The sequence below is a fragment of the Uranotaenia lowii genome, chromosome 1 (genome assembly GCF_029784155.1).
Source record: "Uranotaenia lowii strain MFRU-FL chromosome 1, ASM2978415v1, whole genome shotgun sequence".
NCBI lineage: Eukaryota > Metazoa > Arthropoda > Insecta > Diptera > Culicidae > Uranotaenia > Uranotaenia lowii.
This window is the reverse complement of record NC_073691.1, coordinates 150069554-150089263: the sequence shown is the minus strand read 5'-3', so window position 1 is coordinate 150089263 and position 19710 is coordinate 150069554. Positions and strand designations below refer to the sequence as shown.

Genomic DNA, 19710 nt, shown 5'->3' with positions numbered 1-19710 from the left:
CAAACTAGCTGACGAATAAACATTTATTTTTTCTACAAAAACAGAAAAATGTGCAGCTCTCCTATAAGAGCAGACATTTCAGACGTGCATTTTTCATAAATGGAATGAGGCACTTGAATAAATCTATTCAAAAGTAAAGTGAATTCGAGCCCAAGAGTAAACATTGATCACAGTTGTACCGGATAAGTTTTTCATTGACTGTCCGCCAACTGCATCGTTGGTATAAGACGCGAATGACATAAAGATGCTAAAACGACTATAATCGAAACAAAAACATCTAAAATAAACACCTTTTTGTTCAAATTTTATCCTATTGCTGAAACGTCAAAGATTCATCTGGCATCCCGAATCAACGAAGCATCGACAGGGTACCAGGAAAAAAAATAATAAAAATTTACCGAGAAGCAGAGGATTTTTTTCCACCCTTCCTTCGAGGTAAACTGTACCTTTTTCCATTCATCTACGAAAAAGGTAAATTATACCTTTTTTTCGTATCATCTATAGAAAAAGGTAAATTTTACAGTTTCAAGATTCACTGATCAAAAAGGTTTATTGTACCTTTTCCCAATTCACTGACTAAGTTTTAAGAGTTGACCCAAAACTGAAAATTTGTAAAACAGTTAGTTATTTTAAAGCGATTTCAGATGATGAAATGAAAAAAAGAGTTGTGTATGATCGAATAATTCCTAAAACCTGGCTCGCGAACGTCTCGGCAAATTTTCTATCATAGTATGAAAAAAATATTCATCATAACTTATCATTTGGCAAAAGAAAACAGTACAGATAGGAAAAACGTATTTTAAGTTGAATGTGTATACAAACATATAAATATAGGTGGTCCAAGATACCCTATAAAATGTGGGCCACAATTCCCCACAAGCTATGATTTGCAAATCGGTTGCGTTTGTGTGACTTATTGATGTTCATCAAAAATTCCCTTCCCACGTGAAAGATCATGAAAAAACTAACATCATAAGCATATCAGCACATTTTTGTTATGAACTTTAGGTTCTCCATCGATGCAATTTGCGGGTGCTTGTTTAATTATGTACCTGAGTAACTTTTTTATTCTTTTTTAAGATTGATAAATAAAAGAAGCATATGATGCGTATTTATGTCAACAACATGTAGAAAAATATGCTTACGCCAAGCGACGGCGATGACAGTTGGATTGAGATTTTTATCTCAGAGTGGCCCACGTTACTCCACTCTCCCTTTCCTTTTAACCAGCTCAGTTAAGGTAGAATTCGATAAGGTAAAAGGTACCTTTTTTTGGATTTTCCTTTTTTCAAGGTGGACTGGGGAATTCAGCTCAATTCAGGTAAACTTCAAACTAAGTCGATTTAGGGTCATTTCTGAATTTCTTAAACCCTGGGGCAGGCCCGTGCGACGGACCTTTCCATGGGGCGGTGGGGGTGGTGTGGTTTCAAAATTCAAATTAAGCTAGAAATAATGATAATACCGAAAATGCACAATAAATAAGAAAATTGGTTTCTAAATCCATTTTCCTACTTATGACCATGACACAGACTTGAGTAAATGATAAATTTTACTGTAGCGATTCAAAATGATCATTTTATATATTTCATTCTTCCAGTTATAAAAATGAATGGTTATTTCTTTGCAGTTCGCAATATTGACTTTATATTTAAATATATTGTAAAATGTTCATTTCATCATTGAAAACTTAAATGTACTGACAAAGTCTAGGTTGGGAATTGATTTCTTGAATAATCACTGAGAAACTGATTAAAACAAAAATATGGATTTCTAAGTACTTGTGTTGAATACTGAAAAAAAAACGAATACTAATTTAGTTTATATTGTCATTACGAAACTTAGCTTCGAAAAACTTTTCGAACTTTTCATGGATAAGTTTGAAATCATATATAAAAAAATTAAGATAATAAAAATAAAAAAAAATCTGAATGGAACAAAAAATGTTTTTAATTTTTTTTTATTTAGATTGATAGGCTTGAAGCCAAACAATGTTTTCAAAACAAAAAAAATCTAAATTGAGAAACAAAGACAAACTTATCTAAAAAGTTCAAACATTATAATAGTGGAACTTTTCAATTGGGAAAATTTGTTTGAAAATTAACAACCACGATGAAGATGAAAAAGATTAGTTTTTAGAAGGAATTTTTTTTCAATAAAAACGTCTAACAATTTTGAAATCCAAAAACCAATCGTTCACAAAAAAAAATTAATAAAAATAAAAAAAAATTCTTGGTAATAAAATTTTGTTGTAATATCGAGATAATGAACGCAAGTTTGTATCGAAAAACTGATATCGTAATCATATTTATTTACGTCAAGTGATGTTTAAAGGTCTCGTTACAATAGTGATTGATATTGATAATTGAATTATCCGCCATATTGGCAACACTTCTCTATTGGTTTCCGTAGTGTTCAACTGGCAACAATTCCAATGAACACTACGAATTCACTCTTCATCGATTGTTGAAACAATAGCGAATTGACGTTCTCACTTGAGACTCTCTGTTGTTGTTTATATTCGCCACGCGGTCAGTACCGTATAGTCGTCGTGGAAAACAGTCGGTCGTTCGACGCGAGTGAGTTTCAACAAATTTCACAGCATTTTATGTGCATATGTTTTAATGATTGTTATTTGAAAGATTTAAGCTTCTGAACTCAGAGCTTTTGTCAGATACGGTTTTTCAAATCATGTTTTGGTGATATGTATTTATTAGTTTAAATATTAATCAGACCTTAATAAAATCAATCAATGATAACTGATAAACCAACAAAACAACCTGAAAGACGAAAACAGACTTGAATTTGTTTAATTCCCTCCATTATTCAATCAATAATATTTTGCCAAATTTCAGAGGAAAAATGGATATAAAAAGTTAAATTCTAGAATTTTTAGAAAATCGAAAACACATCAGTTTAAGTATTTCTGACATTACTGAATTTCTTAAGTTTTATTTTATTCAAGAAATTTGTTGAAGACAAAAAATCTATTTGATTTCTGTTTTAATAATATCCAAAATTCAATTTGGTTTAAAATAAAAATTACTTACAACATTTGTTAATATTCTCATATTTTACTGAGAAGGTAATATAAAACAAAAAGAATGCTTCTTTTCATTTTTTGCAGAAGTCAAACTTTCAAGCGGTCTTCTAGAAAGATGAAAGATTGTTTAAAATCTGTAATTTAAGAGGTTCTTGTAACGTTATACAGTTTTTCCAGAGTAGTGCAAGGGCACCCAAATAAATAAAAAATAAGCTCTCAAATTCTGTGCACCCCGGACAATTGTTGATATCGTTACCTTGTGTAATCAAAACCCTTCCGAATGTGGAATTTACAATGACAAGAAACACAAAACTTATTTTTTTTAAGAATATTTCATATCAACATAGAATTTGTAATGATAAAAAAGATTTTTAATTATCAAAGTAATAAGTGAATAATGAATACTAGGTAATTTTTTTTTGCCAATTCTGTTGATTAAAGTGAATGGAAAGCATCTGTTACTTGGCTACAAGATTGTTGATTTGTTTAATTAATATTTGATGAATGTATTTTGATGTTAAAACGGTTGGTTTCAAATTCTGAAATTGTTAAGTTAAAGTTCTTAATGAAACCCTATTCCAAAGAGTTAAAACAAATACGGTATAACTTTGTACCTTACAAAGCAAAGCAGTTATTGGCAGGAGAATGTCTTTTGTAGTTGATAAACAATAAATTCAATTGACATCACTGCTAGTGCCTCCCAAAGCTTTGCATGAAAAGTAGTCATGCAATACTTCGCTAGGCACCCAGCAGTGATGTCAATTGAATTTATTGTTAATCAATTCCAAAAAAAAAGACATACCTCTGTTAAACAGGTAATAACTTTATAGTCGTATCAGATACAAAGTTAATGTTTTCGACAAAATTGTTCAGCGGAAAATTTCCTTTAAATAATTCATAAATTGACACAAAAACCATATGCAGGCTCGGTTCCACAGAAGAAACAAAATATGATGTTGTTTATTCAGCACAATATATGAAATGTACAAACCTAAAAGATCAAATTTACTCATTTAAACGTTACTTGAAAATTCTGCAAAAAATCATGGATGAGTTTTGATCCAAAACGAAGCTTTCTAAACCCAAGGGTTTGAGAATTTCAAAAATGACCCCAAATCAACTCAGTCTTATGAGCAATCAATCGCACTATGCAAATTTTTCAACTCACCTATTCCACGCCAAACTTAATTGCCACCAAGAACGCTGTTGGCGGAACCGTTCAACTTCTGTGATGAGAATAACTTAAGCGCTTTGGTACCATTTCTGGAAAAGACAGCCAGCACCATCATATCCGTGATGAGCTGCGACAAGAAAAAACATATTAAACATTTTGATTGCACTTATTTTCAAACTCGCCTACCATGCCTACGATTACGATTGCCTGTCACAAGATGGTCGATTCCAAGGTTACAGATCACAAGGTTCTCTGACTTTGTCAGTAAGTAGGCGAGGAGAGAGCGGTGAGGTTCAGTGAGTTTGTTTGTAAACATCGGAAAATTTGTTCGAGCTGAGGGCTTTGTAAGTAAACAAATTCCACGAACTCCATAGTAGCCAAATCAATATGGCTGAATCGGGAGTTTCTCATATCGTTACGACTCCTATATATTAGACTAGTTCACTTTTCGGCTATTTTCGCTGATCACAACGCCACTTACAGGGTTTGATCCTCATTCAATTTCATGAACTCTGGCCGAATTTGAGCTCATTTGAGTAAGTTTCCAGCGTGCGCTAGAAGTTTTATTGAAAAAAGTCCATTTTTCTGGAAAATTTTCGTAGATGTGTTCTAGCAAGCTGTTGTTAATATAAAATGATAATTTTATAGTGCTCAGTGATTGGTATGACAAGCATTCGTATGGACCTGTTTTAGATAATTGACTAAATCAAACCGAAAAAATTTAAAAATTCATAAACTACCAACTTTTACAGAAAATTTACTTACAAGTTAAGAGCTTAAAATCAGTAGTAAATAGAAAAAAAAATATGTTCAATATAAAATTTTTATAAAAAGATAGCCTTATTTATAACCTTTAATTTGATGTATAACACTTAATTATCGCAACAGTACAAGCAAAGATATTCGAACATTCACATTACATTCTTTGAATCATAATGTTGTCTCCATTCAAGTTTTAGCATCATGCAACCTGCAAAACGTGGCATCAAGAGGACTTGCTTACAACTTGATCAAAGCGCGCGCTTTTTTTGACTCCTGGCCCCGTCATGGGGTACTTGATTGAATAAAATATCCTTTCTTGTGCACAAGTTGGTGTGGAGCAAACTTCAATGAAAAATATTTTATCAAATCAAATTTGTTGCATAGATATTTGAATAACTTTGCTAGCACTCTTGCGATCATTAAGTGTTATACATCAAATTAAAGGTTATAAATAAGGCTATCTTTTTATGAAAAGCTTAAATCGAAAATATTTTTTTTCTTTTTACTACTGATTTTAAGCTCTCAACTTGTAAGTAAATTTTCTGTAAAAGTTGGTAGTTTATGAATTTTTAAATTTTTTCGGTTTGATTTAGTCAATTATCTAAAACAGGTCCATACGAATGCTTGTTATACCAATAACCGAACACTATAAAATTATCATTTTATATTAACAACAGCTTGCTAGGAACACATCTACGAAAATTTTCCAGAAAAATTGACTTTTTTCAATAAAACTCCTAGCGCACGCCGGAAACTTAATCAAATGAGCTCAAATTTGGCCAAAGTACTTGAAAATGAATGAGAATCAAACCCTGTAAGTGGCGTTGTGATCAGCTAAAAAAGCCGAAAAGTGAACTAGTCTACTATATATACTCACCTTGGTCGATTCCGTGTTTTGGTATAGGTATTAACCCACCCGCAGCTGTACTCGCCCAGGTGAAAACGATCAACCAGTGTTGTGCAGGGGTGCCAGGTGGTTTCGTCAAAAATCAGGACAACGTGAAGTTAAAAATCAGGATTTTTCAGGACACCTCTTGATTCATGAAAAAAATAAAGATTTCCGCTTAGATTGCATAAATAAAGGCGCAATACAGGTGCTGTAAACGCCTTGATTTATGCAATAACAGTACCCAGCTTGTTTGCTGGCATGTAGTTCATATCGAAACACATTATTTAAATATCATCTGATCCGAAGATTACCATCTGTTAAACGGGTTTAGCGATTTTATAACCTATTTATTCGATTTTCTCATTGTATAACTACAGATTAGACCATATTTAAGAAGTTTTTATGAAAATCAGGACAAATCAGGACATTTAAGGGACAAATTTTCAAAAATCAGGACAACTCGACAGTTTTTGAAAAATCAGGACGGTCTCTCGAAAATCAGGACAAATCCTGATAAATCAGGACACCTGGCACCTCTGGTTGTACGTTCGAAGGATTTCAAGCAGGCCATACATTAAGCGGACCATAGACTACACATCATTTGTACAAATGTGATGAAATTCGAAGACATTCTGTTGCAGCGAACACGATTTGCACCGTGTATAACACTGCTTGAATGAGCGCTCAAACGGTTGGGGTAAAATCGGTCTGGATAGGAATATTTCGTACAAACAACCCCCTGTGGTGCTGTTTGTACAAATTTCTGGCCATTTACTTAGCCCCAGCTGAGGTGGAGGTGGTTTTTGGTTGTTGTTGCTGTTGCAGTTTTCCGCCAGCAATCGTGTGTGTTCGCGCTAGATATTTTTGTATCGTGTGTGGGCGAGCATAGAATCTTACAATCGTCGTGAAATCATCGCATTTGTACAAATGTGGTGTATTCTATGGCCCGCTTAACGCAACCCTATGCGCGACATTTTCTAAATTTGTCATTTCTTCAATGTTTTTCCAAATATGTTACAGTTTCACATAGCATTACAAAAAAAAACAGACCTCAAAAGCTCAAAACGCCTTTCCGATTGATTAACCATTTGCGCTTGATCTAAATTGCATTTCGGGTGCAAATTGCAACCGATCGAAGGATATTTCTCCGTCCGTTCATCCGATGCGTCCCAGCAAAGCTTGCGGTTTACTCGTGGTAATTTTTCTCCGTATGTGCATCGTTACTCCCGAAAAAGCTTCCCCAAGGTTACAGGTAAGTCCAAACCGAAAGAGATTTAGGAGCTACCGCAACATGACCCCGCCTCTGTTCCTTTCCACTTATTTGTTCATCTCTGAACCAAAAAAAAAGTAAAGATGAAACGGATCAGGATCCGTTCACCTGCATGCCGAAGGGCTAGAAATGGATAACAAAAAAACATATAAAATGAAAGCCCTCCACTTGGCAGTAGATTTTGTGCAGCTGCAGCTGCAACCTCTGGTGGTATTTTATCGTTTTGAGGTTTTACTTTCGACTGGAAACCGAAAAGCACTTGGAAAACGACCTCCCACCTTTTCATCACCCTCCCTCACCCGGGAGCGGGTTCTGTTCAGAAATAGAATTCTTGACCAAATGGCACTGCAGCTCCTTATTTTTACTTTGCTTTTTTTCCTAAGCAGAACGAAAGAAAACCCCAAATTCTGAGGGTCGAAAGGGCACTTGTTTGGGAAAATTGGTTGGAATCTTTAGGAAGAAAATTCGATTGAAAACAGTTCACTTTCCAAGCTCGAGATAAATCCTTCTTTCCACTTGTTTCATTTAACCGGTTTTGTTTTGTAACTGAATACTGGGCGTTATCAGATTAAGGTAGCAATCTCCGCCCTATGAATTTTATTAAAGAGGTAAATCATCCTAAAGGATGAAAATCCTGGAAAATACCGAATTTTATTCCAACATTTCTTCACTGACCGAAAAACCAATGTTTTTTTTATCTTAATTATGCAAAATAACATGTCTTTTTCATCATGTGGACAGGGTGAAATTGATCATTTCAATCGATATGATGCTTAACATTGGTTAAATGTATCATTTTCCAGATCGGAAAATCGGTTCAAATTTTGTCCGTTCATTTGCAAAATGCACCATAATCGGTCCGAAAAACAGACCGATACTGGACCAAATACGGACTTTAGTGAAACAATTTCCTGGAAGACTTCTGTCTTCGAAAATAAACGGTCTGCTTTCTGAACCGATAATAACTGATTTTTTTTTTCGTAAATGTACTGTCATTTTGACACTTATCGGTCCAATTGCATAAATCTCTCTGATTTGGCCGTTAATGTCGGCGGTCTCAAATCGAATCACTGCCGCTTGCATTCACATCTTATGCCAATGACGTTCATATATTGAAAACTCATGTTTGGAGTAAAGGTTGAAGTTTGGGTGTAATAATCCAACATTTCTTTATTCAATCTCTTTATTTGTAATCTACTTTCGAAACTTGAAAGTTCCAAAATCTAGTTGAAGGGAACGCTATTCAGCTTCTCGTTTTTCATAAGGATTTTTCAAAAACAAGTCTTTAGAGAGGTTTTTGATATTTCGAATCATAACCTCTGAAAGATTCAGAACAGACATGGGAAGCCGCCAGACAAATACGGTCGTTTTAGAGATTATTTTTCCCACAATTGAAAAGTATTTGTATTATACCCAGCCTTATATCACGAAAACTACCTGCGGCAAATAGGACTATATCTACGATCATTTGTTTATTATGAATTAGGCATGTTTCCAATCATCGTATGCCAAGCATCATCGTCAGCTTCGTTATTAAGTGTGATTCATTAGTAATAGTTCGACAAACTTGTAAAAAAAACCTGACATTTGACTGGACCCGAACTAAAGTCTGTTTCACATAGAATCTGGTCGCATCTTTTCATTTACTGCAGCGCCCCTAGTTGTCACATCGCGAATCTATTGACAGTATTTTGACCCGGATGATTTGTTTACTTAGTGGTGAAAACTGTTTGTTGTTTACTGTTTGTTTGTTTACTTAGTGGTGAAAAAAAATTGAAGCAGGTAGTCAAAAGTTATCGACGATGGAACGCGAAAGGCGAGAGAAAATTCTGCACACTCACGTAGAGAAACCGACGTGGTCAGGGGTGAAGATCGCAAAATTCCTGAAATATCCAAAATCGACTGTAAATTCGGTGCTGCAACTTTACCGGGAGACCTTTACGGTGGATCGAGCAATACAAACCAGGCGTAAAAGTGAAACATATGACTGGATGCTACGAGCAAAGGTTATTCGATCAGTTCACAATAATCCTGGAATCTCCTTGTGTGATTTGGCGAAAAAGTTCAAGACGAACCACAGTACAGCTCGACGAATTGTTTGCGAGAAGGCTTGCGGTCGTATCATGGAAGCAAACACCCCAACAGGACGCGGAAACAAAACCTGGTTGCCAAAACCACTGCAAGGAAGTTGTACGAGAAAGTGTTGACCAAGTACAACGGATGCATTTTGATGGACAACGAAACTTACGTCAAAATGGATTTTGGACAAATACCCGGTAACAAATTTTACCTTGCGAAGCGTAAAGGGAATGTTGCGGGTAGATTCAAGTTTTTTTGCGCAGATAAATTTGCTCGTTAGTTGATGATTTGGCAAGGGATCTGTAGTTGTGGGAAGAAGACTAAGATTTTCATCACTGGGGACACAATGCCAGCCAACAATTTGGTAGGTATATCAAAAGATATACGTACGTCTATGTCGACACAAATCATCGTACATGATGTTAGAAAAAAGCATATACCTTCCAAAAGTGGAGGCAATATACGTACATGTTTTCGTTATTTTCTGGTTTACGACATCGACAACATCATATGTGATGTCATTTACGATGTTAGAAATACTTTGGTACTTTATGTCGCATTGGCATCGTTTTGTACGTTACATTAAAGGATTCGATTCATGCGCATTTACGATGATGGGAGGATTGACAGTTCCATCCACACTTAATGCGATGTGTGTTTTACCCTTTTACGACTTGAAGCGATATGATGATAAATTGGCGATTTAAGTCACCCTTATACGAGGTGTGCCGAACTCTTGTACGACTTGATGCAATCTGTCGATGGATTGGCGATTTAGGTCACCCTTTATGCGAGATGTTTTGTACTCTTGTATGACTCGAAGCAATCTGACGATGGAATGTCGATTTATGTCACCCTTTATGCGAGATGTGTTGCAGTCTTATACGATGTTCAGAGATTTCAACATCGATTGACAACTAAGTCACATTTTATAAGATGTGTGTTGTAAGCTTGTACGATATGATGCAATTTGACATTTGATGGACTCTTTAAACGATATTTTATGTGAGTTGGGATGTACTCATGTACGATTTGTATCATAAAACGATTTTGTGGACCATTTTATGTAGCATGTTATGTGTAATATTGTGATTGAAATACGACGCTAGGAAGAAATAAAATTAATTGATGATTTTAACTGATTTTTATTATAACTAACATTGAAATGCACTACATATATTTTCATAGGTACCGCAACAGGGCATTGTCCCGCTCGCTACTTTCCTAGCTGCCACCGCCTCCATGCCTCTTTCAGGATCCGTGAATATTCCTTGATACGCGTAGTATGCACATGCAAATCGCCGGGTAATTATCCGGCGGGTTTTTTTAATCTGAGCCTAGTAGGGGAGAGTAATCCTGTTATTTTTGAATGGAAAATGTTAGTGAGGTTTCTGTCCAACGTTGTTTTTTTCAAAACCTACCTTTATTTTTTTTTCATCCGTTTGCTTGTTTGCATTAGTCGTCAACTTTCACAAAATTCAAATGCTGATACAAAATTGCAAGCACGATCGCAAAATTGCACATCCACTGAACACGATTTATCACGATGAAGTTTTAATATCATGATGAGATGTGAGCGAACGCTAAGTATCTGTTAATACGAATCTGATTTGATCGCATTAAATATATTTGTATCGTGGGTAAAGTGACCGATTATACGATTATAATTATACTCGTTATAATATTTGTAGCTATATCGGAAAGAAACGGTGTTAATTTGCCTACTAATGTGACTTCTAGTAAACATAACAAAGTGATACGAAAGACGATGCTTACGTAGTATTCTTTACGAATTTTTTCGAAGTCATTTACGATTTCGATTCGAAAGTAATTTGTGTACCAATACAATGCTTCTTAAGAAATCTTATGCGATCTTTATAAGATTTCATTTGACATCGGCGGAACTAAATACGACTTCATCCAACGCATCGTAACTAAGTCGTATTTCATTGGGAAGTTGCATCTTCTACGATGAATAAACGATATGTCGAATGGTAAGTGTACATATTTACGATTCCGATTTGAGTTGCATCTATATACGAGTTCGACGATGATTTTTTTTTACGCTTTCATGTTGGCTGGGGAATGGAAACGTTTACAAAGAAGAATGTCTTCAGAAGAGGGTTTTGCCATTCATTTGGTTCCACAAAGGTCCGGTGAAGCTCTGGCCGGACCTGGCAAGCTGCCACTACAGCCGGGATGTCGTTAAGTGGTATAAGGAGAACAAGATCGATGTTGTTGAAAAAAGTATCAATCCACCAAACTGTTCGGATTTTCGTCCCATCGAGAAATATTAGGCCAAAGTTAAGGGCAAACTGAAGAAATGTGGCAGAACCATAAAAAAACCTGCCTTAAATGGAAAAGTGGTGGAACAAGATGGCGAATGAGGTTACCAGCAGTACTGTGCAGTAAATGATGGGTGGTATCACATAAAAAGTTTGAAAATTAATCCGAAAAGCTGACGAATGATTTTTTTTTCTTAAAGTGCAAATAAACCCTACAAAATGACATTTTTACTTTTGTTGTACGTTATTTCTTTGCGGAGAAATGATCTCTTTCATCCGACCAGATTCTATGTCAAACAGACTTTAAATGTCAAATACTAGAGAATTAGGGTGGATTGCATACCCAGCAAACATTTTTGTAAGTATATTTCTCTGCAAATTTGTAATACATTTCATATACATATATTATAGAATGATCGTATGAAACTCGAAAAAACAGCATTTACCTACCAAAGTGGAGGCACTATACATACATTTTTTTCAAATTCTGGCTAAAGCGATAAGAGTATACGAATTGGACGATATTCGATATCTTATTCATACATACTGAAAGAATGCAAGAGAGTACGAGTTTTTTCTCTCAACACATGTGAACCGTTGCCAACCACAATTTTTTTCTGCTTCTGTCATGGGACAATTCGTGCAAATACTTTATCTGTATTTAAGTAATCTGTTGGCACTGCTGGTCGCGAAGAAATCAACAAAATCAACAAAATCAACAAATGAACGAAAACGTATTCAAAATCTGCAAACATGGCGACTTTTTATCATAGCCGATTGAAACCATCTAATCCGACTTTTAGGGATGAATGACTTTTAGAAGTTAAAATCCATCCAAATAAAAAAAAAAAAAAAAAAAAAAATCTAATCCGACTTCGAGTAACGATTTAGACGACCTTTTACTTGCGTAAGATGGAATTACGATTCCCAGTATCGTTTTCAATCACTTGAGTTATCATTTTGAATACGATTTTATGTTTGCTTGGTACTAACACAACAATAATTCTGGTTCCTCATTGCTTGGAATTTCTACTTTTCCAACTTTTTCCAACTCTCTCCAACTACATTGAGAGGGAACATCATAAATTTTACTTAGAAAAGAGGAAAAAAATTTTTAATTTGAAAAAAGTTACCCTGTCCTTTTCACGGCATTAGAAAGTGTATTAAATTTGACTGTTCTTTTAAGTAATGTTTAGCATTAAATGTATCATACAAGTTAAAGTTCATCCATCGATTCACAAACGATGACCAAACACACACTCCGGCTGACCTTTCCTAAGTTAATCCAATTAGATGGGAAGAGCTCAACAGAACCTCAGTTGAGCAAAAACAATAGACCATCCCGACTAATCCCGGTTTTCTTTCTGTATTCCATGAACAATGTTTTTTTTATCCTCTGTAATCTCCTTTGTCTGTTGAGAACAACGAAAAACAACAACTGTCTCGTCTAGGGTTCGACGAAGATCTCGAACCGGGGGCCAAAACGTTTTCTTTTTTATTCTATACCCGGAAAAAACCTCTAACATCATCATCGTCATCGGCATCATCTGCTTTTCGGCAGCGTGTATGATAAGGGTATTATTTTTATCATCTTCCGAGCCGAAATTGTTAGAGTTGCTCCTAAGGGATAATCCGCTTCCGTCCGAGTTTCTTCCCCATTCTACTACCACTTCCTGATAGGATGGTACTTATCCGTATACTCACACATGACCTGAACCTGCATTATTTATATAGAAAAAAGTTAAATTTAAAAGGTGAACTTAAAAAAAGTTTACACGGCTGATTTTTTCCCCAAACAGAGCGTTTGATAGAAGATCGTCGAATTTCTTGCCGAAACAGCTTCTAATTTTTTGAATTTCAACTCATTAAAGAGTAAAAAAATACCCGTTTGCATGACTTTTCCAACTCTTTTTTCCATAACTCTAAAAAACGGTGCTTTAAGGTGCCTGGAAAATCTTTCATTAAATTTTATTGTAATATAAAAAAGAAGTAATACTATTTTGTATCGGAAAACTGATAACATAATCATCTTTATTCTCGTCAAGTCATATAATCAAGTAAGGTGTAGTGATTGATATAACGGATTATCCATCCGTTATAGTGGCAACACTTCTCTTATGATAACTGTTCACCTGGCATCTATTCCAGTGAACACTACAAATTCACTCTTCGTCGATTCTTAAGCCTAGTCCACACTAGGCAACATGAACTGCGATTCTTGTTATGAGACGAACCTTGTTGTCTGTTGTTGTTGTTGGAAACCTGAGGCGGTCTCGGTGTCTCCCGAAGAAAATGGGAGACGCTGAGACAGTCTCGATACGAACCGTCTCCAAGTGTGGACTAGGCTTTAGAACAATAGCGAATTGACGTTCTCTCTCAATTGCGCCTCACTGTTATTGTTTACAATTGCCACGCGGTTCGTCAGTCTAAATTAATCGCCGCGGAGTAAACATCACCGGTCGTCGCGAGTTTCAACACCTCAATTCCCCTCAATTCGCACGTTCAGTAACTCGAACAGCTTGCGATGCTGTGCCTTGGGAAGCCCCTTGGTGAATGCATCGGCCGGTTGGTCCTCCGAACGGATGTGTTTGATTTGGACCTTCCGAAGCTTAACCAGCTCTCGAATGAACATATATTTCAGATCCAAATGCTTCATCCGTTGATGACTCCTAGGTTCTTCTGTGAATTGAATACAAGGGATGTTGTCTTCCATAATTAGAAAAGAGTCGGTGTTAGCTCACCAAGGAGGTTTGTTATCCACATTCCTTCCTTGGTTGCCATACAGAGTGAAACGAGTTCAGCTTCTGTAGATGATGACAGACTGACCGTCTGTTGACGTTTCGATGACCACGAAACCAGATTACCAAATACCTTGAAAGCATGACCAGAAATAGACTTTCTGTCATCGACATTGTTTGCGAAGTCGGCATCGGCATATCCCAGTAGAACAGAGTTCTCTACCCCCTTAGTGTAGACCAGCTTTGTCTCCGTCGTACCACGCAGATATTGTAGAATCCGCTTTAGTCCCGCCCAATGCGCATCGGAAGGCGTCGCTTGAAACTTGCTGAGTGCGCCGACCTCGGCACAAATGTCCGGCCTCGTTGAAAGAGCCAGGTTCTGTAAACATCCTAGCAGTTCCTTGAATGGGTGATTGGTTGTTTCACCATCCTTCGTCTTCGTCCACTGCACATTCGGATCCATTAGTATACCTATACGATTACTATCAAACATGCCAAAACGTTTAAGTATTCTCTCGGTGTAACCCACCTGAGAAATTTCAATGGTTTGTTTTTTGTAATCTGACGAGTTGTGAGTTGCCCATTTCGTCGTTCGGAAGTCTCATATATACATATCTCTTCCTCCAATTGAACATTGAGAAATGCTGTTTTGACGTTCATCTGGTGAATGGTTGAAGCAGACTGGTTAGCTAAGGACAAGATTGTACGAACGCTCTCCATTTTGACAATGGGCACAAACGTTTCATCGTAGTCATAATCAGGTCATAATCTTTGGGTAAGCGCTCGACCGTATTCCAGGTGTTATTTTCGTTTAGGGCTCTCATTTCTTCGCTGATGGCATTTTTCCACTTTGGTCAGTCATCCCTCGTCTTCAACTGGTCGACAGTTTGTGAAACATCGCTATTGTCTGTTGCTATCTTGGCAGTGTGAAATTCTGGCGCCCTTCTATAGCGTGTACTTCGTCTGATCGGCGAACTACAAACGGGAATCGGTTGTGACCCAACCTCCCCTTCGCCGTCAGTGTGACTGTCAAGATCTTGTGCGCTATCATAATCAGATTCATCAACGTTACCCATGTGATGTTCTTCAATTGAATCTTCATCGTCAACCATGATGATTTCGGGCTCGTCTTCAACATTCTAGTTACCCACGAGATGTTCATCTTCATTACCCACGAAGTTCTCAAACGCTTCAGAACTTTTTGCTGGAGGTTCGGATTCTATTGCTGGCCTATTTTGGCTTGCTGGTTGCAAAATTGTAGAATGGAGAAGATCATTTCGACGATCTAACCATTCTTGCTCATCAAAGACTACGCAACGGTGTATCTCTACTGTACGCGAGAACTTGTAACCTGTAGCCATTGTTTGCGTAACCCACAAGGATTAGTTTCTTTGTCTTTGGATCCAATTTCTGCCTCTTCTCTTTAGGTACAAGAGCATATGCATTGCAGCCAAAAATGCGTAGATTGCTCAAGTCAGGCCTCTTGCCATACCACATTTCGAATGGGGTCTTGTTATCCACAAGAGCTCGTGTGAGCGATCGATTTGTGAGATAAGCTGCGCAGAACACAGCTTTTCCCCACAACGATTTCGGAAGATCGCATTCGTGAAGCATTGCTCCATCAACGTTCTGTTGATTCTTTCGCTCACGCCATTCTGCTGAGGAGTATACGGTACTGTTAGAACCAATTGGACGCCTTTTGCCTTGCAAAATACTGGAAAATGTCGTCCAACGTACTCACGGCCATTATCGCATCCAAGTTTAGCCAACTTTGCCATCGCTTCAAACTCCTTGAACTTCTAAAAAACCTCGCTCTTGCGTTTCATTAGGTAGATTACTTTAAAATGTAAACATCCGTGAATGTCACGAAATATCGATGAACATCAAACGTGGTATCCGCAAACGTCAGAGTGCACTAATTCAAGCGGCCTACTTGACCTTGGTATTGAACCTTTTGTTTGACTGTTTTCCAGCTAAACAGCTTTCGCAAACATCGTTTTTGTTGGAAGTCTCGATGCAAAAATCTACTCCTTCTACCATCTTCTGTGTCATAAGTGTGGTTACGCCAGCATTACTTAGATAGCCAAGTCTTCCGTGCCATGTATCAAAACCTAACCGGTTTTTTCCTAGCAAAGCCTTTAAGTTTTCAATGTTCGAAACCAATTCCAGGGAATACAAACCATCAATTACTGTTCCTTGAGCAATGACCTCTCTCAAGTCTGTAATTGTGACCTTACCATCGGAAAAAGTAACCCTTTTTCCCTTAGTGATAGCCTTTCTAACCGAAAGGAGATTAGTCTATAGTTTAGGAATAATAAGTACATTATACAATTCAATCTTGTTTATTTTACCATTAAACATGGTCTTAAGTGATACATTGCCTTTTCCTCATTGCCCTTAGCCCCCATTGACTCACCAGTTTTGGCTGTGGACAGTTCTATCGGTTTGGCCAGCTTCGAGATGTCCTCCACTAATCTGCCGACATATTGAATGCTGAATTTCGGTGTTTTTTTAGCTTAGATTTGTTCGTGGCTTGCGGTCCTCAATGTGTCAAGCACCATTTTCATCCGTTTTTAATCTGTATGTTCGAAAATAATTGCAACGAAAACCAAAGGCAATTACGAGCGACCAACTTACCCGCAACAGTCGACTCAATCTATTCAAGGAAAACTTCTCGAGTGACCTTCCATTTTCTTCGATGATGCTAGAGCAGTGGACGGCAATGGCTTATTTTCCCATGTTTGTTATTTTGCTCGTTTTCAGTGAAGAATTTTCCAACAACTTTACCGATACTAGTCCGTCAGATTGAAGCAATGGAAAACTCCCTCGGTGCTTTTCCCCCCTTACTCAAACAACCTACTACCTCCTATTGCCGGGTCAGTGAAAAGTCTGCATTCGAGTGGAAAAGAAGTTCAAGAGGAGCATCATAAAATATTTATTTTCCCGTTTGGCTGAAGTTGAGTGCAACACAATAATAAATTCGAGGGCGCCCCTTCGCCTAGTAACTACATCCCTTCTACCTGTTTAAGTCAGAACCTAGTGGCTACTGACTAGCAGAAGGATGAAGTTGCATCCCATCTCTCTCTCTATTTTGATCCAGCCAGGACTTCTGGTTTTTGCTAAACTGTGCGAGGGCGAACGGGTGGAAGATATTCGATTTGCCTTAATGGCTTGCCCGGTAGTTGCTTCACAGTTTGTTCCGGTACGGTTCATAAGTTATGAAATATTCCGGCGCAGTTTTGATGATCGAAACTCTAAACCCTCGGATAATGGTTGGTCCAGATACGGTCCATATATTGGGAAGATGAGTACATGGTGGATTAAACGGGGAATGTTTGTTGAGCTTGTGAATTTAATATAGTAGCATAGTGACGACGAACATGATTGCCTTCAAGAAAGAGTCAAGCTCTAAGGCGAAAACAAAATGTTGACAGATTGAATATTAAGAGATCTTATTAGAAATTGGAAATCAGATTTCAGATTTACGGATTCAGAATTCAGAATTCAGAACTGCAGAAATTGATCAAAGAAACGGATTCGTGCGCTTTTATTGACAAAAATAAAGTGACTCGAGAAGATATTTTGAACTGGGAAAGGCTTTTCAAAAAACTTGGAATGAATATTGTAGAATGACGTTAGAGTTTCTGAAAGTTGTTGCCACGAGGAAGGAATTGGACCTACGATGCCAACCATGCTCCAAGAAATGAACTCAAGCTGTTTGACCCTGTTTTCGAACAAGAATACCGAAGCAGATAGATCGATCATAGTATTTCTGAAAATATTAAATCCCATTTTGACGGATCAGGGATATAAGCTTTACATTTCATTGGTTTTCTCAAAAACCGTAGGGGCGCGAATTTCATCAAGGTAATACTAAGTAGGTAAAAAATTTCACATTTTCTATGTTGCAAACAATTTAGAGCTGATTTTGAATAATTTGGGGCGCTGATTCCGGGACTTAGCACGGTTTTTACGCGGTACATATAACAATTAACACGGTATGTGAGAGAAAATATTGAGACCTGAGATAATGGACCTGAGATATGAGGCATCATACATGAGGCTTGAGTCGTGAGCTCTGAGACATGAGATCTGAGACATGGAACCTGATACATAAGGCCTGAGACTTGGCCTGAGACCAAAGATCAGAGAGTCTTTGGCAGAGACCTAAGACGTAAGAAGTGAGATGTGAGACGTGAGACGTGAGATGTGGGACCGGAGACTTAAGACGTGAGACCGGAGACGTGGGACTGGAGACGTGAGACGTGAGACGTGAACGTGAGTCATAAGAAGTTAAAAATGAGAAATGAGCCATGACAAGTGAGACATGAGACGTGAGAAGTTATAATTAGGACCTGAGAACTGAGACCAGGAAAGTGAGTAGTGAGAATTAAGCCGTGAGAAGTTAGAAGTTAGACGTGGGGAGCGAGATGTGAGCCATGAGAAGAAATAAATGAGCCATGCCAAGTGAAACGTGAGAAATGAGAAAAGAGCCATGAGAAATGAGCCATGAGAAGTGAGACATGAGTAGTGAGACATGAGATGTGGTACGTGAAAAGTGAAAAGTGAGACGTCAGAAGTGAGAAGTGAGACGTCAGAAGTGAGAAGTGAGACGTCAGAAGTGAAAAGTGAGACGTAAAAAGTGAGAAGTGAGACGTGAGAACTGAGACCTGAGACGTGAGAAGTGAGAAGGGAGACGTGAGACATGAGAAGGGAGACATAAGACATGAGACGTAAGATGTGAGACGTTAGAAGTGAGACGTGGTTCGTGAGATATGAGAAAAGTTAAGTTAAATGTAGGAAGTGAGATGTGAGGCGTGAGAAGATAGAAATAAGCCATGAGATGTGAGAAGTGAGACATATAAAAAAACTGTGAGAAGTGAGAAAAGAGACGTGAGACATAAGGCGTAAGCAGTGAGAAGTGAGTCGTGAGAAGTAAGACGTGAGACGTGAGACGTGAGACGTGAGACGTAATACGTGAGACGTGAGACGTGAGACGTAACACAGGAGACGTGAGACGAAAGACGTGAGACTTAAAACCTGAGACATGAGACCTGAGCCCTAAGACCTGAGACATGAAACGTGGAACGTGAGACATGAGACGTGAGACGTGAGACGTGAGACGTGAGACGTGAGACGTGAGACGTGAGACGTGAGACGTGAGACGTGAGACGTGAGACGTGAGACGTGAGACGTAACACAGAAGACGTGAAACGTAAGACGTGAGACTTAAGACCTGAGACATGAGACCTGAGCCCTAAGACCTGAGACATGAAACGTGAGACATGAGACGTGAGACGTGAGACGTGAGACGTGAGACGTGAGACGTGAGACGTGAGACGTGAGACGTGAGACGTGAGACGTGAGACGTGAGACGTGAGACGTGAGACGTGAGACGTGAGACGTGAGACGTGAGACGTGAGACGTGAGACGTGAGACGTGAGACGTGAGACGTGAGACCTGAGACATGAGA

General features: G+C 37.8%; 1 protein-coding gene across 2 annotated transcripts in view; it reads left to right on the top strand.

Moving 5' to 3' along the window:
• LOC129740482 (uncharacterized) overlaps positions 1-19710 on the top strand; it is a 571616-nt gene that overhangs the window by 441444 nt on the left and 110462 nt on the right. The gene's annotated exons all lie outside the window — the stretch shown is intronic.